Below are 22973 nucleotides of genomic sequence, written 5' to 3'. Positions count from 1 at the left end.
GCTGTCTTTTCTTAGTGTTAAGTTTTCTCAGGGACTAGCTTTTTTCCCCCCTTGTCCCCTTATCTGTGGCAGGGAGGATAGGGAGGGCTAGATCTGGCCAATTGCCCCTCCCCTACATCAGGTAAGACTCTGGTAATGTAGTTTCCCTTGCATGGCAGGATTTTTTTTTTCTTTTATAATTTTTTACTTTTGTAAGTACATAGTAGGTGTATATATTTATGGGGTACATGAGATTGTTGATACAGGCATGTAATGAGTAATAATCACATCATGGAGCATGGGGTATCCACCTTCTCAAGCCTTTATCCTTTGGGTTACAAACAATCTGATTATACTCTTTTAGTTATTTTTAAATGTACAATGAAATTATTATTGACTATAGTCACCTTGTTGTGCTATCAAGTGTAGGTTTTATTTATTCTTTCTAACTATATTTTTGTGCCCATTAACTGTTACCACCTTCCCTCCACACACCCCCACTATCCTTCCCAGGCTCTGGTAACCAACCTCCTAATGTCTATCTTCATAATTCCAATCATTTTGATTTTCAGATCCCACAAATAGGTGAGAATATGTGATATTTGCCTTTATGTGCGTGGCTTATTTCACTTAACACAATGACCTTCAGTTCCATTCATATTGTTGCAAATGACAGGATCTCATTCTTTTTATTGCTGAATAGTATTCTATTGTGTATATGTATCAGATTTTCTTTATTCATTCATCTGTTAATGGACACTTAGATTATTTCCAAATCTTGGCTGTTGTGAACAGTGCTGTAACAGACTCTAGAGTGCAGGTATCTCTTCAATACACTGATATTCTTTCTTCTAGTTATATACTAAATAATGAGATGGTTGGATCATATGGATCTTTTTTTTTTTTTTTTGAGGAATCTCCAAATTGTTATACACAGTGATTGTATTAATTTACATTCCTACCAACAGTGTGCAAGGGCTGCCTTTTCTCCATGTCCTCGTCAGCATTGTTAATTGTCTTTCTCTGGATATAAGCCATTATAACTTGATAATATCTCATTGTGGTTTTGACTTGTATTTCTCTGATGATCAGTAATGTTGGGAACTTTTTCATATATCTGTTTTCATATATATATTTCAAATATATTTTCATATATTTGCCATTTGTGTGTCTTCTTTTGAGAAATGTCTATCGAAATCTTTTGTCCATTTTTGACCAGATTATCAGTTTTTTTTTCTAGAGAGTTGTTTGAACTCCTTACATATTCTGGTTATTGATCCCTTGTCAGAAGGGTAGTTTGCAAATATTTTCTCCCATTCGGTGGGTTGTCTCTTCACTTTGTTGATTGTTTCCTTTACTGTGCAGAAGCTTTTTAACTTGATGTGATCCCATTTGTCCAGTTTTGCTATGGAAGCCTGTGCTTGTGGGATATAACTCAAGTAATCTTTGTTCAGACCAATGTACTAAAGATTTCTGCCAATTATTTCTTATAGTAGTTTCATAGTTTGATATTTATATCTTTCTTTATATGGGAAGGTCTCTGTTATTATCCCTTTGAATAAACGCTCTACTCCCATCTCTTTTTCTACCTCTTTAAGGCCAATAACTCTTAGATTTGCCCTTTTGAAGCTATTTTCTAGATCCTTAAGCATGCTTCATGAGTTTTTATTCTTTTTTCTTTTGTCTCCTTTGATGGTATATTTTCAAATAGCCTATCTTGATGCTCACTAATTCTTTCTTCTGCTTGGTCAATTCTACTATTAAAAGACCCTGATGCATTCTTCAGTATGTCAGTTGCATTTTTCAGCTCCAGAATTTCTGCTTGATTCTTTTTAGATTCTATTTCACTCTCTTTGTTAAATTTACCTGGTAGAATTTTGAATTTCTTCTGTGTTATCTTGAGTTTCTATGAGTTTCCTCAGCACAGCCATTTTGAATTCTGTGTCTGAAATGTCACTTATCTCTGTTTCTCCAGGACTGGTCTGGTTCCTTATTTATTTTATTTGGTAAGGTGATGTTTTCCTGGATTGCCTTGATACTTTTAGAAGTTCACCTGCATTTAAGCATTAAAGAGTTAGGTATTTATTATTACTCGCAGTCTGGGCTTGTTTGTGCCCATCCTTCTTGGGAAGGCTTTCAAGGTATTCAAAAGGAATTGGGTGTTGTGATCTAAGCTGTATCTACTGTAGTGGGGAAGCCCAAGCCTAGTAATGTTGTGGTTCTTACAGACTGATAAAGGTACCACCTTGATAGTCTTGGACAAAATCTGAGAGAATTCTCTGGATTTCCAGACTGAGACTCTTGTTCTTTTCCTTTACTTTTCCCCAAACATACAAGAGTCTCTCTCACACTGTTCTGAGCCATCTGAAGCTGGGAGTGAAGTGACACAAGCACCCCAAGACCACCACCACTATAACTGTACTGGGTCAGACCTGAAGCCAGCACAGTACTGGGTCTCGCCTAACGCCTGCTGTAACCATTCCCTGGCTACTGCCTATGTTTGCTCAAGGCCCTGGGCCTCTATAATCAGCAGGTAGTAAAGCCAGCTAGCTCTGTGTCCTTCCTTTCAGGGCAATGTGTTCCTCCAGGCTCCAGGCAGATCCAGAGGTGCTGTCAGGGAGCCAGGAACTAGCGTCAAAAAACTTAGAAGTCTACCTGGTGTTCTACTGTACTGCAGCTAAGCTGACACTCAAACCACAGAATGCAGTCTTTCTCACTCTTCCCTCCCCTTTCCAAAGGCAGAAGAACCTCATTACATAGCCACTGCCACCACAGACTCATTGGAAATACTGCCAGACTTCCGCCAATGTTTCCTTAAGGCTCATAGGCTCTTCAGTCAGTTTGCAGCAAATGCTGCCTGGCCTGGGACTCACCCTTCTGGGCAGTACACTCTCCTCTGACCCAGGGCAGGTATACAAATGCCATCTAAGAGCCAAATATTGGAATCAGGGACCCCAAGAGCCCACTTGGTACTCTACATCCTTGTGGCTGAGGTGGTACCTAAAGTGCAAGACAAAGTCCTCTTTACTTTTCTTTCTGCTTTTCTCAAGCAGAAGGGGGCTTGCCCTGTAGCCACCACAACTTGGAATGTGCATAGTCTCACCTGAAGCCACCAAGTCTGAGTCTTACCCAAAGCATTTGATGGGGGTATCACTGCTAATTATTCCAGGTCCAAGAGCTCTTCAGTTAGCAGGTAATTAATTTTGCAAGAACTAGATCCTTCAAAGCAGCATGTTCCCTTCTGACCCAGAATGTGTCTAGAAAAGTTGTCTGGGAATTAAAGCCTCATGTCTTTGACCCATCCCCTAACCTGCTGTGACTCAACTGGTATCCAAGATGGAAGAAAAAGTTCGTCCCACTCTTCCCTCTCTTCCCCTCAAGCAGAAGGAAGAGGAAGAAAAAGTTCGTCCCACTCTTCCCTCTCTTCCCCTCAAGCAGAAGGAAGAGTTCTCTTTTGGAGCCACTGGCTATGCAGCCTGAGGTTAGGGGAGGGGTGATGCCAGCACTCCCTTAGCCACCCCAGCTGGTGTCTCAGTAAGTCATATGCCCCCACCAGTCCACTATCTCTGGGCCTAGTTCAGAACTAGGACTCACGTAAGAGTTGCAGTCCTTGTGACCTGGACTGCCTTTCAAGTTCATTTTGGGCCCCACAGCACTTTAGCCCATGGTGGCAAGGCTTGTGGGAACTCAAGTTCCAACTGCTGGATGGGCAATTTGCCTCTGGCTAGGGCTAGTTTAAATGCTTCCTCCATGGGCAGGTGTTAGCTGAATTTGTTCCAGTTTTTCTTTCTGCTATAACAAGACAGTACTGAGTTCAATGTCTCACAATTGCTGTGCTCTCCCTCCCCCAGCACCCGGAAATGCTCTCCATACCAGGCCACCACTGCTAGGATGTGTGTGTGGGGGGGAGGGGGAGTAGGGAGAAGGGCGGAGGGCAGTGCCATCAGTAATTTAAGACTGTTAATGCTGCCTCTTCAGTGCCCTTTCAGCAACATGAAGTTAAAACCAGGTACTGTGAGTAAGTGGTCACTCAGTTTTTGTTTCTTATGAGGGTGCTTTTTTGTGTGTGAACAGCTCTTCAATTGTGTCCTGTTGTGGGGGCGGTGGTGATTGATAGAGCGTTCTGGGAGGGTAGGCTTTTGTTATGGAAGAATTCTGAGTATATTCAAAATAGTTATTCTTCCCCTCCCTCTTCTCCAAATACAGATAGGAATTTTTCTATGATCCTTAAGGTAAGAACCTGGTGAAGCTCCTAGAGGTAAATAGATCTGCAAAGTATTGGTTTCCATAGAGACTAGGCCTCTAAGAGTTTAACCCTCAAGCTAGTACACACTCAGCCTCCAGAAATTCCTCAAAATTACCATACAAGTGTTTCTACCTATTTGTCGTTCCAGTGGCTTCTGCTGCAGGTAAACTGCTTCTTGGCTGTGATTCTTTGTATTTGCCAATCTTTCCAGATTTAGAGGGTGATGGGGCAGTAGTTTGCCCTGTAACCTTACTTCTTTGATGGACTTAAGAAATGTCATTGGTTTTCAGTCTGTTCAATGTTTTTACCATTTTGAGTGTGGGAGTGGTGACTTCCAAGCTTTTTACATGTCACAGCTAAAAAAATATTTTAACAGCTTTATTGAGTTACGTTTTACATATTATAAAATTCATCTATTTTAAGTGTACAATTTGATGATTTTTAGCAACCTTACTGAGTAGTGCTAACATCACCATAATTAGTTTTAGAGTATTTTTATCCCAAAAGGAAGCGAGTGTGTTTTTGATATCTCCTACCCGCTCACTGAAACCCTCCCACATGTCCAGACCTATATGTCTTTTCTAATAAACTCTTCCCCCAGAGTTTTATTCTATCTTTTAAAATACTATCTGCTAGATCTCTGCTAATTCCCAACCTTGTTTACCTCAAAGATTGGATTTAGAGTTAGAAGACCCCACACTGCCACTTACCGTTTTTATCACACTAGGTAATTCACTTCAACGTTGGAGATTTGCTTGAGGAAAGCAAGCAAGAATAGTTTATCCTGCAGCTAGCAATCCATTCCCTGCAACTAATGAAACACTGGGCACATAGGCAATGATCACTAAATATCTGTGAATGAATGAATCTGGAAGATTCATGAAATATTAATAATGGGGTATATGAAATCAAGGAGTTCACGGACCTATATATATAAATCTAGAGGTAAGGATTGTCCTTCTTAACTCAGGATTTTTATAAACCAGATGTTATGTTATTGAGAGTCTTTTCAGTGATATTCTTCCTTTTTTAGTAAGTACAGAAGTATGCAATAATGATTGACATCCCCTCATACTCTTCGTTTTTAAAATTGTTTGGCTGTGCTTGGCTCTTCTATCTTCTCCATATTTATTTTAGAAACTGCTCTAGAATATCTGTGAAAAATCATACCTTTTTATTCAAAGTAATGATCCTGGTCTTTGCTCATATTTGTAATGGCTGTTATAAGTTTACATTTACCCTCAAACTCTAATATAGTAGTTCTGAGGTCTCACTTCTTGATTGTATCTTGGTTGGGATTAACTAAAGATTCAGTACCAGAAGCGTTCAACTTGCCTAGACAAACCAAACGAAATAAAGAGATATTTGGGCAACTATATTTTACTATAGAGCCTTTCCCAAGTTTTACTTTTTGGAGTTCTTCCCATACTATCCTTTTTGAGGGGAGGAGTGCATTTGATTCTACTTATTAGTGTGATTTTCTATTATACTACAGAACTAGATCCATACAAGCACTGATAAAAAGGTAGATTCCACATAACTTAGAGGCAAAAAGACTAAAAGGTGTTCGTTCCTCCAAATCTAAATCCTGGATCTTACCACATCTAACTGATCATAAAACAGAAGGAAGTTGAAGGGGTAAAGAAGAGAAAAAAAAAAAGCTAGCTCCAGCTTACCTTATCTAAATAGCTAAATGTATGGAAGAGATAAATAGAAAGGGTTAATTAGAGTTAATTTGCCTGGCTAGTTTCAAAGAGCCAAACTCTGTTTTGACCTCATTTTCACTTTAAAGCAGGAAACAGGAAATAGAATGCAGGTTCATTTCTGAAAAGACTACCATGAAGCAAGTTGCCACTCTTCATCTTTTAGAGGGCAAGCAAGTAAGTGAGTGAAGTAAAGGGTGAAAAGCGGGGGCAGATCTGATGTGGAAAGAAGGGGGCTAAATATTTCCCTCCCTCCTATCCTGGACATTGAAACTTACTTTGATTGACAGGTTGTCATTCATCGCTCAAGCATAATTTCCCCTTGAACATGAATTCAATTTAATAAGTCCTTTGTTGTTCAAATAGTCTTGCTGTATATAACCTTTCCTTAGACCAACTTCTACAACATTTCCACAGACCCAGCTTATGTCCTTACTCAGCCATGTAGCCGCTGCTACCATCTAGAGTCTCAATACATTGGATTTATACTTAATCATCTTTTTACTCATTCATCCAAAAATATATATTATTTTTAATACAAATATTATTAAACAAAATTAAATATATTTTACTAGTAGGTGGTTAATAAATATTTATCAAATGAATGAATAAATACATAAATGAATCATTGCTGGCTTAAAGTATTTAGCTTAATGCACTAACTAATACTTTGTTTTGTATTTATATGTCTGAACAAATCATTTTTTTCTCCTTTGTCCCAATTCACACCTGGTAAGAAATCGAGCAATAGGGGGACAGGGCAAAAGACAGATACAATTAGGGATGTAAGAAGCCAGGATATAAGGAGAAATTTTCATTGCCTGCATGCTGAAATGCCAGGAACATAAACCATGATGAGGTATTATCTCATGGATTTCACAATAGCCTGATGAAATAGGTAGGGTATGATTATATTTATTTTCCAGAGGAGCTAAAACCAAGTGAAAGTGATGGACTTGCCCAAAGTCAAAGAGCCAGTAAGTGATATGGCCAAGTAGTGAATCTAATGCCAGCCCCAGTTTAGCACACAGCCAGACTTCATTTTTCTCAGACTCTGCTCGGACTTTGAAACCAGGGCTCAATCCACAGAGTAAGTCCAGGTTGACCCACAGAAATAAGCCAGAGGAAAGATGTTCTTTCATTCCTGGCTACATTAGAAGTCATCTGCAAGGGCTTAGCTGAGCTATGGTGGTGGTGAAGACTTCTGACCCAAGCATTTTATGCTAAAGTCCTGATTTAAAACAGCTAAGAGTTTATTCTCATTAGTAAGAGCAGCACTTAGCCGCTGAACCCACAGCTGCACCTCATTAATGTTTGATATTCTTAGTTAAGATTAATTTACTAGTAATCTCTAAAGAAGGCAGTAAATAAGGAGTAGGTTGTGAAATAATCTTACTCCTAAATAGATAAGCCACGAGTATTCTAGGACAGCCTCCTACCCATCTTGGGATGGGAGGACCCAACCCAAGTTCTGAATTGGTGAGAATCCCTTCCCCAGCAACAAAACCAAACCAAACAAAAAACATGGTTTATTTTCCATGTTTCCATGTTTCCATGTTTATTAATAAACATGGTTTATTAATCAGAATCATATGCCTAAACCACTGGTTTAAAATGTGCATTTTATGTAACCCTCCTTAGAGAGTCTAATTGTATAGTCCATGTGTACAGATCAAAAAACTCTGCATCTTTAACAAGCACTGCAATTGATTTTGTTCCAGGTGCTTAAGCTGCACTGTATAAGCACAGGTCAAATCTATAAAAAGGGAAGCTAATATTCATATACATAACAACACATCTATATATAATATGGAACTATATTTGACAGAGATAATATAGATACAACCATATTAATATCTATAAAGCCCTATACTTAACAGGACTACAGTGATGAAACAAAGGCAGAGCCAACTTTCAGCCCAAAAAATTTGGGAGGAACCATAAGCTTTCCCTTTTCAACAATGTTTTTCAATTTTATTTCCACAGTTCCATGCAAGTCAGTTAATTAAATACCTCTCCACCATCTACCACAAGCTGGTACCTAGATCTCTGTCCTCTCGTTCATCAAATCTCATAAAGGAGACAGATACAAATCTATACAAATAACTTCAATACAAAGGTGAATATAATCACATAAAACCAATATGATAATAGAATAAAGAACATGCCTGAAATTTTCATTTGTTAGAAATAAGTTCTTGAAATCTATTACAGAAATGAGATCCCTGAAATAACTAACAAAAATTGGCATTGTCCTTGATATCCATATGTTCATCAAATATTAAATGGATAAACGTAGTTGACTGTCGAATTAGCTGTATAACTTATCACAAATTGTCTTGGTTCGTTGGTTTTCCATTTTTATTTGCAATGCACTCTTTTTGCAAACAATGTATTTTATAAGACCACCTACCTACATGTATACATATCTCTTACACACACTGCCAAAAGTAGCCTTGAGCACTTCCTGAAGAAAAGTCTGAAAAACACTGTCAAGAAAGGAGGAAAAATAGAACAAAGAGAAAGAGTAGAAAGCACAGAATAAGTTCATAGAAATAAATCCCCGCATATTGGTAATTATGTTAAATATAAATGGACTTACTTCTGCTTCCAGCCAAAATGGAGTAAGAGGCCACCAGGTTTACTTTATTTGCTTTAAACAACTATAAAACCATTAAAAAAAAATACATGAAACTGGTTTTCAGACACTGGAAAAGAAATAGCACAGGACTGTGATACAGGGAGAAGGAAAAATCACACTATTGTACCAGATTACTACCTAGAGGCAGTTTCCGCGCTGTAAGTTGCAGAACAAGAGAAAATCCAAACAGAGCCCTTTAATCTTGATTATGTGGGGAGACAGAAGTTGAAGTTCAGAGAGGTCACAGTTACTAGAAATTATGAGGAAGAATACTGTAGAGAAGAGAGGCTGGACAGAAGACAGAGAGCTCTAAAGATCTGCGGAGGAACACCCTTGAGTCTTTGGCTGAGTACTGATATGTACATATATGAGAGGAAAGAAAATATGGTAATAGGACCCAACGTGAGGCATTTGGCAATATGTAGAAGGAGTCACAAAACGTCACACACTTTGACCCAGGGAAACCTTACTTCTGAAAAATGTTATGTACATCCACACGACCAGAGCTGCACTGCACTATTTATAATGGGGAAACCCTGAAAGAAGTCTGTCTAAAAATTATGTAGTAATTACGTACACCAGATTACATAAACTAGATGATAACTCGGGGCCCTTAAAACCACAAAATTTATGAACCCCACTGCTGTACATAGATTTTACAGGCATATATATTTGTGGGGGTCAGGCTGTATCTGTTGTTCTTAATCCTGGACACATTAGAATCATCTTTTTTTTCTTTTCCGCTGATGCCTGGGCCCCATTCCTGACTAACGAACTGTGAATTTCTGAGGATTAGGCCTGGACAGTGATCTTGTTAAAGTTCCCATGTTATTCTGAAGCAGGCTGAGGGGTAAGAATCGCTGGTGTAGAAGTTTCATTATATATAATGTCATTATATTATATTCTGTTCATTATATTTCTCAAAGAGATTTTTATCTAAACCATAAGAATTACTTTTGTAGATAAAAATAGTATATAATAATTTAAAACGTTTGTTACAAAAGTTATGTAAACACATGGTGAAATGCTTATAATGTTTTTAAAAGTACAATGCTAAACTTTTTGTATACAGTAATAACAACCACTTAAAGAACATATTTAAAGGTAAAAATACTAGAAGGAAATATGACAAAACGCTGCAAAGAAAGGTTTTACTAACTCATCAGTATTCTCTTTATTTTCCAAATTTTCTGATTCATATGTTGCGGGAGGTGAGTGTCTTTGAAGGACATACAGCAAGTATTGGTTTAAGGGACCCTATTGCATTGCCCTCCCGTAAAGCCCTCCAGGATTCTTAGCCTCCTGGCATTTCCCTTTCAGACACAGGATGCCACTGAGTTATTGCTTGGCCTGCCTCAATCTGAGTGCTCTCGTTAAAATTAAAAAATAGGATGGCCTAATTTAAGGGTTCCCTGTAGGATGTCTACCTTTAACCTCTGCCCTGCCAGTGTGGCTTGTAATCTTTCAGATGTCTCAATCAGAGATTTCATATCCAATATTTCTTTGCAGTCAATATTACAGACTAGCTGTTTTTCTTCCCTGAAGAAACCTAAATTGAAAGATGAACATTTTGGATCCTAAACTCTTTTCCCAGAAGACATGGAAAGTCTCTTTGTGTGGAAGCTAGAAAATAACTGATGCTAACCATAGCAAGGCACAAAGCATGCAACTTTTAACTACTGTAAGACGAATGAACTGATTATAACTTTTTCCTGCTGGGCCCCAAGAACCTACAGTCATTCTTCTTTTTCAGAAGTTAGATAATAGCCCCTATTGTTTCTTCTTTTAATTTCATAAAATGGCAAATCCCCGTAGTCTTTAATGATTTAGTTAAGTAAGCAATTACAGGAGATTGCTGGATCCATCTGCCTTTCCCCAATAGATTTGAGAATAAGAATGAGCATGTTCAGTCTTCATTCTTCCAAAAAGCCAATCAAACTCCTACTGTTTTGTAAGGTCATTGAATACCTCCTGCAGGCTCCTTCTAGAACTCTGTGTGGAAAGTTTCTTAAAACAGCAGTCCTAGGCTACCAGCATTAGTCAGGTCTCCTTTGGTTGCAAATGGCAGATGCTTCTCCAACTAGCAGAAGCCTCTCAAACTAGCTTATGCAACAACAACAAAAAGGAGGAAGCACTATTTAATTGCTCACATAACTCAAATGTCTACAAACAGGCTGGATCCAAGAGGTCATCAAACATCTCTCTTGTTCTCTCAGCATTACTTTCCTCTGTGTTGATTTCATTCACTACAGGCTCACCCAAGTGGAGGCAAGGAAGGCTGCCCCCACCCAGCTGCTCCAGATGGTGTCTTCTCTACATGCAATCTCAGAAGCAAATAGGTTCTCTCCCTCCAACATCTGCATCAGTTTTTGCAGAAATATTTGGCCGTACTGAGATCACACACAGCCTGTTTGGTAAAGGCTCAGCAGATACCCTCATATTTGGCCAACCTAGATCAAACACCTCTCAAAAGAAATTAAGGACTTATGGCTAATGGTCTTACTAGGTGGAGGGAACACTTGTCCACCATACAAGATGGAGTGTGTACTTTACACCATACTGTACATCTAAAACAATAGCTATCCATTTAAACTTAACAAAAACAAAATGGAGACAGAGAGAATTTTAGCTGAAAAAAATAATTTTAGTAATAATTTATCACCGAATGATAGGCATAATACAAGCAAGGAAAAGACTTGAAAAGAAATGTAAGGAACAACAAAAACTGAGATTAAATAATCAAATTATCAGATTTCAATTCCCTTTACCCTTTACAATCTTCTCTGAGTTACTACTTTATAATGGTTTGCAATATTGTATAGTACTTCAGTGTGTCTTTAAAAGTTTTGACTTCTCAGTGCATTGAGTGTTAACCAGTGCCAAATTTGTGTCTAATTTGTACACTTCTATAGCTGTTTATGTCAGAAGGGTAAGTCCAACACCAATATTGTAGTAATAGCTGGACATGAATGTCTTGTTAAACTTTTTTAAATGAATAAAGAAATAAATCTTGCCCAAACTGGGAACTATTATTTTTAAAGTAGCCTTTTTTATCAGCCTCCTGGCATCTTCCTGTGTGCTCATTACTTATCACGCGTCTCATTCCCTAGAAAAACTCCTATTAACATATTAGGATGTGTGCATTTTTAAAAATTATTCTTTAAAGAGAAAAGCCTTAAAAATCAAAAGAACAAATATTTAAGGTTTCATGCACCTCTATTAACTTATTTTTTAAAATCTAATGGACAAAGAATGCTCCTTTTGATCCTCAAATTGCCCCCTCTCCATTTTGCCACATATTTTGCCTATAGTGAGGCCATCTCTGATGTCAAATACATACTTACCATCTTAGTGCTGCACTTATAACACAAAAGAACAAGTCTACACAGCTAACATCCTTTCTAACTTCATCATCCTTTCTTCAAATGATGGCTTTTTTCTTTTGCTTATTGCTTTTATACTTAGGTTCTTTTTTTTTTCCTTATTACTACTAATAATTAACAGAGGATATAGGAAGAGTTAAAAGAAGTTAACAATACTTATATTTCATAAAAATATTGTCACCATGTGATTATAATCTTTTCCTTCTGAGTTATGACACCTCCTCAATTGCATTCATACACTATATTCATCAAAGAAGCAGGCGAAGAGCACCAGGTATAAGAGAAATATATGAAGAATAGAAGATTTTGCTTACAGTCCTCTGTCTTTCACTAACTAGCTGTGAGGCCATATGTGATTTCATTTAACATCTTTGGTGCCTTGGTTTTACCTATATGATGGTGGGGGTAGATTACAGAATTACAGTATCTAACATTTACTGAACATTTGTTCTGTACCTAATACTATGCCAAGAATATAGTTAATGTCATTTAATCTTCACAGTAAGTCTAGGGAAGGAGTATTATTATTATCCCATTAATGCTTGAAAACTGAGTTTCAGCATCATTAAGGTTCTTGGCCAAGTGGTAAATAGAAGAACCAGTATTAGACTTAACCTTTGTTTGACTGCTAAGCCTAAGCTGGTAACCCCCATAATTTCAAGTGAAACAGATTTCTAAACAGTCTTCTCCATACTAATAAATTTAACATCCCATTGAGAAAAAACTTACATGCAATCTGGAGAACCTCATAGCTCCTCCTTCTGTTGCGCATAATTCAGGCTTGTACTGTATTTGCATGTTGTCTGTCAAATTTAGTTCCCAAGCAGAAACTTCGTCTAACACAACATTCTGTCTAGAGGTTCACACATCTGTTTAATGATGGGAACTTTGCCATTAATATTTATTTGTCGTGAGTTCAATATATATCTAACAATCCTGAATGCTAAAAAAAAATTCCCATACTGCTTAATGCTATTATATATGGATTTAAAAGATTGTGTGTGTGTGTGTGTGTGTGTGTGTATATACACTCACAAAAGCCTCAGTTTGGCATAGTCTCATTCTATATAGACTTTGCTCACAGTATATATCTCTAGCAAAGATCTCCCCCAGTTCATTCATTCATTCAGTGAGTGAATGATTGGCATTTAGTGAATATTTAGGCATTTTGTTTTCCTAGCATTGTGTTGAGTGCTAGAGAAAGAAAAAAAAAGATGATCTCAGCCTTCTGGAATGTATGGTATAGTATACTAGGGTTTGGCATATAAGAAAGTAAATAGACAATTATAATGTGTTATAATAAGTAGTATGGGTTAAGTACACCAGAGGGAGCATCTAAGTCAGGATTGGAGATCAGAAAAGTCATTCTAAGCAAGTGATATCACAATGAGAGCTGAAGTGTTCTTACAAATTAGCCAGGTGAAGAGCAAATGAAAGAGGACTTCACAGATAAAATGATGTTCAAAGACTTAAAGAGTAAGGAAACAGAGAAAGGCATTATTCCAAAAACTGAATATAATTCAGAATGGTCAGATTACCAAAGAAGAGTGGTGAGAAATGCGATTTAAAGGTAGGCTTTTAAAGGACTCTGTAATACATGGCAAGGCATTTGGGACCTTTACCGGAAGACAACTGAAAAGATTTAAGTAGTGTCATGAGATGATCAGATTTGCATCATAGAAAGGTCACTTTGGCTTCAGTGTAGACAGCGAATTACATAGGGCAAGAATGGGCTGAGGGAGAACATTTTTGTCAAAAATGGCCCTCAACTACTGAAAAGGTAAAAATAGGAAATGAAGATTACTTATCTTGAACGACACTGATTCCTAAAGAAGATAGTGATAGAACATACCTCGCTGGTGGCACCAGATCTGGTGAGGAAAATTACCATTCTGGACTAGTCAGTAAAATTTATACAATCTTATATGGTGACCTGGGCACATATACCACAATACTACTTCTGTGTGAAATAACTGGGAAAGAGGGGCCCTGAAAGGTTGCAAGCTGATCTTAGCTGATAGAACGTTTCTGAGAAAGCTGTTTTCATTAAAATGTACCAGAGACCTGGTGAAATACACTTAATTTAATGTTCCAACCTAGTAGCTTTCACTGCCCACAGCCACAGAATCCCCCCAAAGTCTGGACTTATTGATTGAGTGAAACAATTAGAGAGACTGTCCACCAAATTTCCTACCTGCTGAGAATAGAGATTATTCCAAGGAATTCTGATTCCCCATTCAAGAAAGAGGCACTTGGATGTTGGCCAAAGTACACTATCGTGATGTTGCAAGATTGACTGGTACAGATATAGAAGAGAAAGGACATTTCATTGAGAGTCTTAAACATCTGGCAATAAAAGTTATCAGTGCTTCAAACAATATTTTAGACCCAGTGGCATTTAAGGGGGTTGTAAACCACAGAACCATGCAGGTCAAATTTGTAGCCAACTTTCAAAGGAAGGAAAACAAATCTAAGGTGTTAAAGTTGAAGACTTTCTTACAGAAGATCACAGTAAAGAAAAGGGAAGTAAGTAAATAATGAGTATCTTCTTTCTTCCAATGGGGTCTAAACAATTGGGGGAAAAATTAAGAGAAGTTGAGGTTTTAGTCTTCAGCAAGATCTGGAGTCCAGGCAGTGTAATTCCCAGGTAAGGGCTGATTGTTACCACTTCGCTAATGAACAAAGCAAAATATAGAGTCAATTTCCTCTTAGGAAAATAAAAACTACTGGCTAAACTAGAACAAAGCCAAAAATGACCCAAGAAAGTACAAATGTTAACCATTTTATGTGTTGAAGCAGAAGGTGGGATAAATCATGCAGGGAAAGGAATGAGAACAGTAAGCTAAAATTTTCCTCAGTAAAGGTTCTGGCATAGCTACCAGGCTGAAGAAGAAAGGAAGGATCACCAAGGTAACTTCCTCCACTAAAGATAAAAGATAACGAATACTCAATGAACCAGATATGACTTATAGACATGTTTCCTTTGACCTACAAAACATCTTCTTAAACTTTAAGTCAATATTTTTAAATGGGGGGCTTTAATACACACACACACACACACACACACACACACACACACACACATACACACACGCCAGTCCAAGGGCAATATAAAGCTTTAGAAACCCTAAGTCTACATTCCAGCATGGCAATGCTTATTTGGAGCTTTTGAGATAGGTTCTATGCTACCCCAACTGACTACCTTTTCCACCCAGGCTGCTCTACTCAATTACCTTACCTCTCTAGTACCTGTATATGTCTGTGACTTCACCGTAGGACAGGACTATAGGACTTCAGCCTAGTCATTTTTCAGATGAAGTGTTAAAACCATAGTCCTATAATGGAACTACTAATGAAATCCTTCAACATAAACTAGCTGCAAGTGTCTTAATGAGTTAATGTGATGGAAGATATCTGCCAAGAAAGATGACTTTGGCTTGGGAGCAATGGATCTTAAATCCTTCCTTCTGAAAATAAGTATGTCTTGTTGGCTATTGTCTATTCAGGGAACTCCTAGTTTATGAGAATACAATCACATTCTCAATTTAAAAGGGAAAGCTTCTGTTTCTGTAATTTATAGCAAGGAGCGTTTATAATTCGTGCAAAAGTGGTTTAAAGTTATTAAGATAAAGTTAAAGGGAAAAATGAAGATGCCTGAAAAAAATCCCTGTTTTATGCTGCTTTGCCTTATCATCTTACAATGATTACTTTATCCTATCTGAATTCTCAAGGTGGTATTATAAATAATGTGAAGAACACCTTTGTAATCATCTCCTTAGATTAAATTTCTAAAAGTAGGATAATATCCTGGGTCAAATAGTTTGCTCACTTTACAGTTTGATATATAGACTAAATTACTTAAAGAAAGAACTACCCATGTAACTCCCATCAATAAATCATGAGTTATTATTTCCCTACCCCTTCATTAATAATGAATTTTGTCAATATTTTTAACCTATACTAATTCAAAAGTGAAAGTATATTTTATCACACATTCTGCACTGATAGAATTATTAATGCAGTTAGATATATTTTTCATGTTTCCTGGCAATTTGTATTTTTTCTGTTCATCACCATTGTCCATTTGTCAATGGGGCTATTACTTTTTTTCTCATTGTAGGTCTCACTTTTTTCTCCTGATTCATGAATCTGTAATGTTTGTAACATTAATATTTTGTCACTTTTATTGCCTAGAAATCAACTTTGTTTGATATGAATATCATTACTTCCTACTTTCTTCTTGCTTGTATTTGTCTGATACCCATGTCATATCTATCTAGCTATAAGTTCCTCCAGCAAACCCAGTTTTTCTATTCTCTTAAATAAGGTAAGCCCTTATTTTACCCTTCTTCTCCCAATGTTTCCTGATTTTGTTAACTAGGTTCTTTTGCTCCACTTTAAAAGTAGCACCCATATAATTTTTTTTCACATTTAGTTGCTACTTGCATATGCCAGTATGTTTCACCAATTTCTGAACTCACTGTAGGTCCTTGCATCCTACTCCTTCCCTTTTGGTTCCATTTTAGCAGGTTTTTATGTAAGAATCTATGAGTGGTAAACTTTCTTGGTCTTCATGTGCTTGAAAACAATGATTTATTTGGCATTTAGTCTTGAAGGATATTTTAACAGGATATAGAATTCTAGCCTAACTGTTATTTTCTGTCAACTATTTGAAGACATTCCTTTGTCTTCTGAGAACTCTGACTACTGATGAGAATTTTTGCTCTTCCCTCTGGTTATCTCACTCTTTGATTTCCTGAGATCTCACTGCACTTTTCCTATTAAAGAACTGATGAGTGTTATGGTTGGAACTGTGTCTCCCTCAAAAAGATATGTTAAAGTCTGAACCCCTTAGTACCTCAGAATGTGACTTTATTTGGAAACAGGGTCTTTACAGAGGTGACCAAGTTAAAACGAGGTCATTGGGATAGATCCTAACCCAATATGACTGATGTCCTTATTAAAAGGAGATAATTGGACAAAAAGGCAGACATGCATAGGAGAACAACAACATGAAGAGACAAGAGACAATGCCATATGAAGATCAAGGCAGGGATCAGGGTGGTGCATCTACAAGTCAAAGAGCACCACGATTATCAGCATCTCCACTTGTTCAAGGGTCTCCTTTCAAGTACCTGGTATTTATTCAATAAGTCAGTGGGTGGATTGGCCCAGTTCCTAGATTTGAATCTGTGCCTGCTTATGGTAATTCTGTCTCTCAAAATACTCAGCTCTGTGCAATCTGTAACCCAGGAAATCATTGGCTTCAGCTTTTTACAACCTCCTTTCATAAATTATGAAGCTCCAACACAGCCTCTGCTTTTAAGCAGTAAGCCTGGCCCCAGTTTCCTGCTTTACATGGGCCACCATTAGTCCCTGTTACTCCATCCCAGCTCTGCCTAATTCTGGTCCCAAAATTTAGCAGGCTTATAATTTACTATTTTGAGTTTTCTCTTACACTTTCAGATGCATAGATAAATTTTTAGTTCAGCCATGTCTTTTCAATTTTTTCATTTTAGAGTTTATCATTGCTATATATTTAGAATGGCAAGTAAGGACTCAAACATGAAATCATAACCACATCTTGAACAGAAGCTGTGGATTACTTTCCAACTCTAATCCTTTATGAGTCATTCTCAGTTAACTACTGTTAACACTCTTCCCAGAGCCCAGTGCAGAGGACTCTTTTGGCCTGGAATGGCCCATAGGAACCATTCCTAGGCTATAAGTAAATTAGGGTTACACAGCTTTTGAAAACTAAGGCTAAGATAGGCTCTATCTTTTCCCCAGGCTGATAAAATATACACATTCCAGCACCAAGTGCAGTATAAACAAACAAACATAGATAATAATTTTTCCTTAATTCTGAACGCTGATTTGGATTATTTTACCTCCATAATGCTGAAACAAAGTTCTTTGTCCTTACCACCTCAGCATTACAGACAGGAAACAAGAAAAAAGAGACATATCCATTAGCAATAATCTTTTAACTTTTGTTACACATTACATGCCCCACTAGCAAGACTACTTGTTGCTGTGGTATCTGACTAAACAAGATCAACTCTCCTCTTTCCTAGAAGTAATGAAGGGAAGCTTTAAACTCCTTCCTTGAAGACTAACACCTATCTTCTTCAAAACCTTCTAGTGTTATTCCATTATCTTCTAACTTCTAGTAAAGGTGAAAAGATTTGGGTCACATTCATTTTTTCCCCATGATAAATGTCCTACTTCCAATGTTAATATAGCTAAAGAATGCTTTATTTTTCATTGAACTTCACTAAAGTTGTATTCCTTGTTTACCTTGGTATGGCTTGTATTTTTCCTTATGCTTTGAGCTAGAAACATAGTGTTCAAGCCCATAGCTCTTAATTAATCATTCACTTGCTGGAGGTTGTGTGAAGAGTATCTCTGGGGAAATTTTTATCTGCCTACTTCTATGTAAATTTGTTGAGTACCCTGCTCTGAGAGCTTTCCATAATCTCTAAAGAAAGGATACCTTATACCATATTTTCTGTTCCCCAGCTTTGGATTCCCTAATCAGCCTTTCACAGATTTCTCTAAGTAGCTACAAATCTACTCCCTCCCTCCACTGAGTATTATTCACAATATCTTTTTAAGCTTAATCTTTCCTCCAATCATGTATCAGATTCCCATTAAAACCCCATCTAGGCAGTTAAAATGGTAGTATAATATAGTTTTTCTATTAGATTTATATATCTTGTGTTCTGTGGGAGAAGGATGAGTCTCGAGTGAGCCATTTCCTTTTGTTCTCCCATGGCTCTCTTTCACCACTGGAACTTCCATACTCACCAATTCAAAGCTTAGCATCCTCAGCTGTCTTATCTGACAGGTTTGTAATATGACTCTATGGCCATGCACCTGGGGTATTCCTAAAGCTGAAGTTTAGCCTCTGTTTATGTTTTTGATGTTTTTGTTATTCACTTCCATAAATTCTAGGCAAAGGCACACATTATGCAAACGTGCCCTGACTCTACACTCTTTTTCATAGATTTATGAATAAAGTGAGGTTTAATTTAGCTATTTATAATAAGAAGTGAGAACTAGTAGGCAGCCAGCTGAAGAACAGTGGAAGTATGAAGAGCAGTCAGTGACACTGGGGAGGACTCCAAGAAGTTCAGTTTGGCCAAAACATAGATTATGTCTAACAGCGCCATATTGACTTCTTAGATCCTTATCAGAAGGTATCATAGGTTAAAATAATAAATATTAATACTATTCAGATATTTTGTTGCTCCTTTTACTATCATAGGAAAGTGCATTTGAAAAAGTAGAACTGATTCTGTGGGAATAAAAAGAGCAAAGGAGTGGGAGTCATGGGAACTTTTTTGAAAAACGAGAAACAGCTGCTGTTAAGCAGCTGTGTGTGCTTGGACGTGGCCCCTAACATCTCTAGAGCTCATTTGCTACAACTGTCACGTATGAGAGTAGAACTCTCTATCCTTTAGAATCACTTCATGATGCATTTATTTATGTACAAATGGTAGTAGAAAGATGACTATTTTATTTATCTGTAAGTGAAGTCACATACACACAGAAAATATATTGTGATTCCTGCCAACCTACTTTCTTCAGTTTTAGTATCCCTGACATCACAATCAACTATAATAAAAATAATTGCAATACCTTAATTAAACATATCCAAGACTCTTGAAGCAGAACCTAGAAAAAAAGATTACAAAATTGCACACAGATGAAATGTTTATGTTTTTAAAATTTCTGCCTAAATGCATTTTGAAGCATAACTATATTTTTAATTCAAAAATAGAGTCAAGATAGTCGTAATTAGTATTGTTTGGGGAATAATTTATTATAATATTGTTCAAACTCAAAACAGGCCTTCAGAAGACTCTTAAAGACTCTTTTGAATTGTTTTCACCTGCCTCTGAAGTGAAGGACATTTTACACAAGCACAAAGTGGAAAAAATTATAAATAACTATGGTTATTAAAAGGAAGGCAGGTGGCATTGATTAGAAGAAAATAGTAAAAGATTATCATTTGGAAGTAATTTCACAATTACGTGCTATGGATTTATCTAGTCTGGAACTACTGTGTGAGAGTAATGCAAATTTTGCTGAGCTTCATAATTATGAAGTATTTAAGATGAAAAATTAGCAGCCTAATCACATTATCCTCTACACAGGAGCACATGGTTAGATATTTTTGCATCTGAAATTCTCTCCAATCACAGATCATTACTATATATGATCTTTGAAGCAGTGGAGTCTAGAAGAGGGAAATAGCTGTGTTATTTGACATCCTGTTCTATTTTTCAATACGTAATACGTAACGAACACTCAATAAATACTGATCAATAATATATTTAATGAGAATTCAGATTAAAATAACTGTTTATTACAAATAATCTTTGGGCACAATACAGTTACTAGGATCATCTTGACATAATTTCACATAAATCACAAACTGGGCAAGTTTGGGCAATGAGCTCTTATAACTACTTATTATTTTCAATGTTATATGAACTCTTCTTAGATAATAATGGAGCCAGCCTTTGGTGCAGAGTAATCTTCTCTGACATATCATAATTTACATATGCAATACATAAGTGAAAATACTTTCAAGTTTTTAGGCAATATCACCTGTGACCATGAAAATGACTTTGATTAGCAAAGAGAACAAACTTCTCCCCATTTTGCTTTTCTTTTGTAGGAACTTTCCCTTTGCAATATTATGTACTGCCTAGTTCTCAAAATCAGTTGTGAAAAAGAATAACCTAGGGATGTTGAAAAAAATTCAAATTCCTGAATCTGACCCAAAGAGATTCTAAGGAAGTAGGAAATAATGATGGCTGCCTTGACTACTTCATGGGATAATGAGACAGCAGATTTGAAAGACTTCTTTTTAATTTTTATTTTTATGGAGTTGAAAGTATTATTGTTATAATTAATAAATTTAAGAAACTGCACAGGAAAATTTTTTTTTTGAGACACAGTCTCACTCTGTTGCCCAGACTGGAGGGCAGTGGCACATCATGGCTCACTGCAGCCTCGTTCGCCCCAGGCTAAGGTGATCCTTCTGCATCAGCCTCCCAAGTAACTGGAGTTTCACTATGTTATCCAGGCTAGTCCTGAACTCCTGGGCTCAAATGATCCACCCGCCTCAGCCTCCCAAACTGCTAAGATTACAGGCATGTAATCAGCTGGAAAAGATTATTTTCAGTAACATTTTTCTAATTATAGGAGTATTAGATGTTCATTATATAAAATTTGGAAGACAATGAAAGGTATAAATAAGAATCTGCTCATATCCCATTACAAAGAAATAACAGCATTAACTTTTCTTTCTTTTTTGGAACTTTTAAATTGTTTATTAAAACACAAAGAAAATTGCAATAATCACACGTTTAGATCAGTTGACTATTCACAAACAACTCACTTGTGTAACCAGCGTCCAGCTCCCAAATCAAGAAATAGTATGTTATCAGTATCTCAGAATCTTTCCCATTTCATGCCTCCTTTTGTTACAATGCTCCACCAAAAATATATCTTGACTTCTAATGCCATAAGTAAGTTTTAAGTTTTGTGTGCTTTTGACTTATCTGTGTGTGTCTGTGTGTGTGTGTATATATGTAAAATACATATACATATATATGGATATATGTATATGGATATATGTATACATATGTATACTCAAGTCTAGCCTAGGCAACACAGTGAGACCTTGTCTCATATATATGTATGTCTCATGTATATGTATATGTCTCATATGTGAGATATACATATATATGTGTAGATATGTGTGTGTGTATATATGTGTATATATGTGCATATATACACGTATATACAAGATCGCATATATACATGTATATATCTCATATACATATATAAGCTCTCATATATATATGTATATGCCTCATATATGAGATATACATATACCATAAATATATGTGAGACAAGGTCTCACTGTGTTGCCTAGGCTAGACTTGAGTAGCTGAGATTACAGGCATGTACCACTGTACCTGGGTCTATACATTTTTATGTATACATCTTCATTTTCTCAACATTAAATTAACAGAATATGGGCATTTGTGAAATTTATTCATATTGTTCTGTATAGTTATATTTTACTCATTCTCTTAGCTGTGAATATGCCACAGTTTAGGGCAATTACAAATAGTTCTACTATAGACATTCTTGTATATGTTTTGTGTGAACATCGATATACATTTATGTTGGAGATATAATTAGGAGTGGAATAGCTGAGTCACAGGATATCCATACATTCATTTTAGTATATGGTTAAATGGCTTTTCAAAGTGGTTGGACCAATTTACACTCCCACTAGAAGAGTATGAGAGCTCTAGTTGCTCCACATCTCACCAAAACTTGGTGTGCTCTTTTACACTTTAGCCATTTCAATAGACAGAATGTTGTTATACTGTAGTTTTAATTTATATTTTCCTAATGACTAATAAAGTTGAACTCCTATTATTAACGTTGTGATATATTTTTCAGTCTTTTTTCTATATGTATGTGTATAATGTACATATAGTATTTTAAAATTAAGATTATATTTCATATACAGTTTCACATGTACCTAAAGTTATCATATGAAATTTCCATATTTATAAATGTTATTTAGAAATGTTAATATGACTTTTAGAATATCATTCTGCTACTGTGCTTGGTTGTAATTTTATATACACCCAAGCAGATTAGAAAACTATATTCACCAGTCTAGTATGTGAGATAATTTATTATTTTCATTTTCTTCCATCTCATCAACAATAATGAATTTATGTGCTGATGAATGTATGCTCAGATGTTAATTAAAATCTGAATAAAAATAGGCCAATAAAAACAATACTGAAATTTTAATTGAACAACTGATTTTACTGGTTTGGTTTCTAGCTCCCCTTTTTCTCTTGTTTAAGTCATAGATATTAAATTGATTAAACTATGATTATTTTATCCCAGGATGAGAAGCAGTGGAGTGGAGCTGTAGTAGTTAAGTCACATGAAGTTACTGGCATATTCCCTGG

Source organism: Macaca fascicularis, chromosome 2 (assembly GCF_037993035.2).
Source record: "Macaca fascicularis isolate 582-1 chromosome 2, T2T-MFA8v1.1".
NCBI classification, from domain to species: domain Eukaryota; kingdom Metazoa; phylum Chordata; class Mammalia; order Primates; family Cercopithecidae; genus Macaca; species Macaca fascicularis.
Note: the sequence above shows the minus strand (reverse complement) of the source record.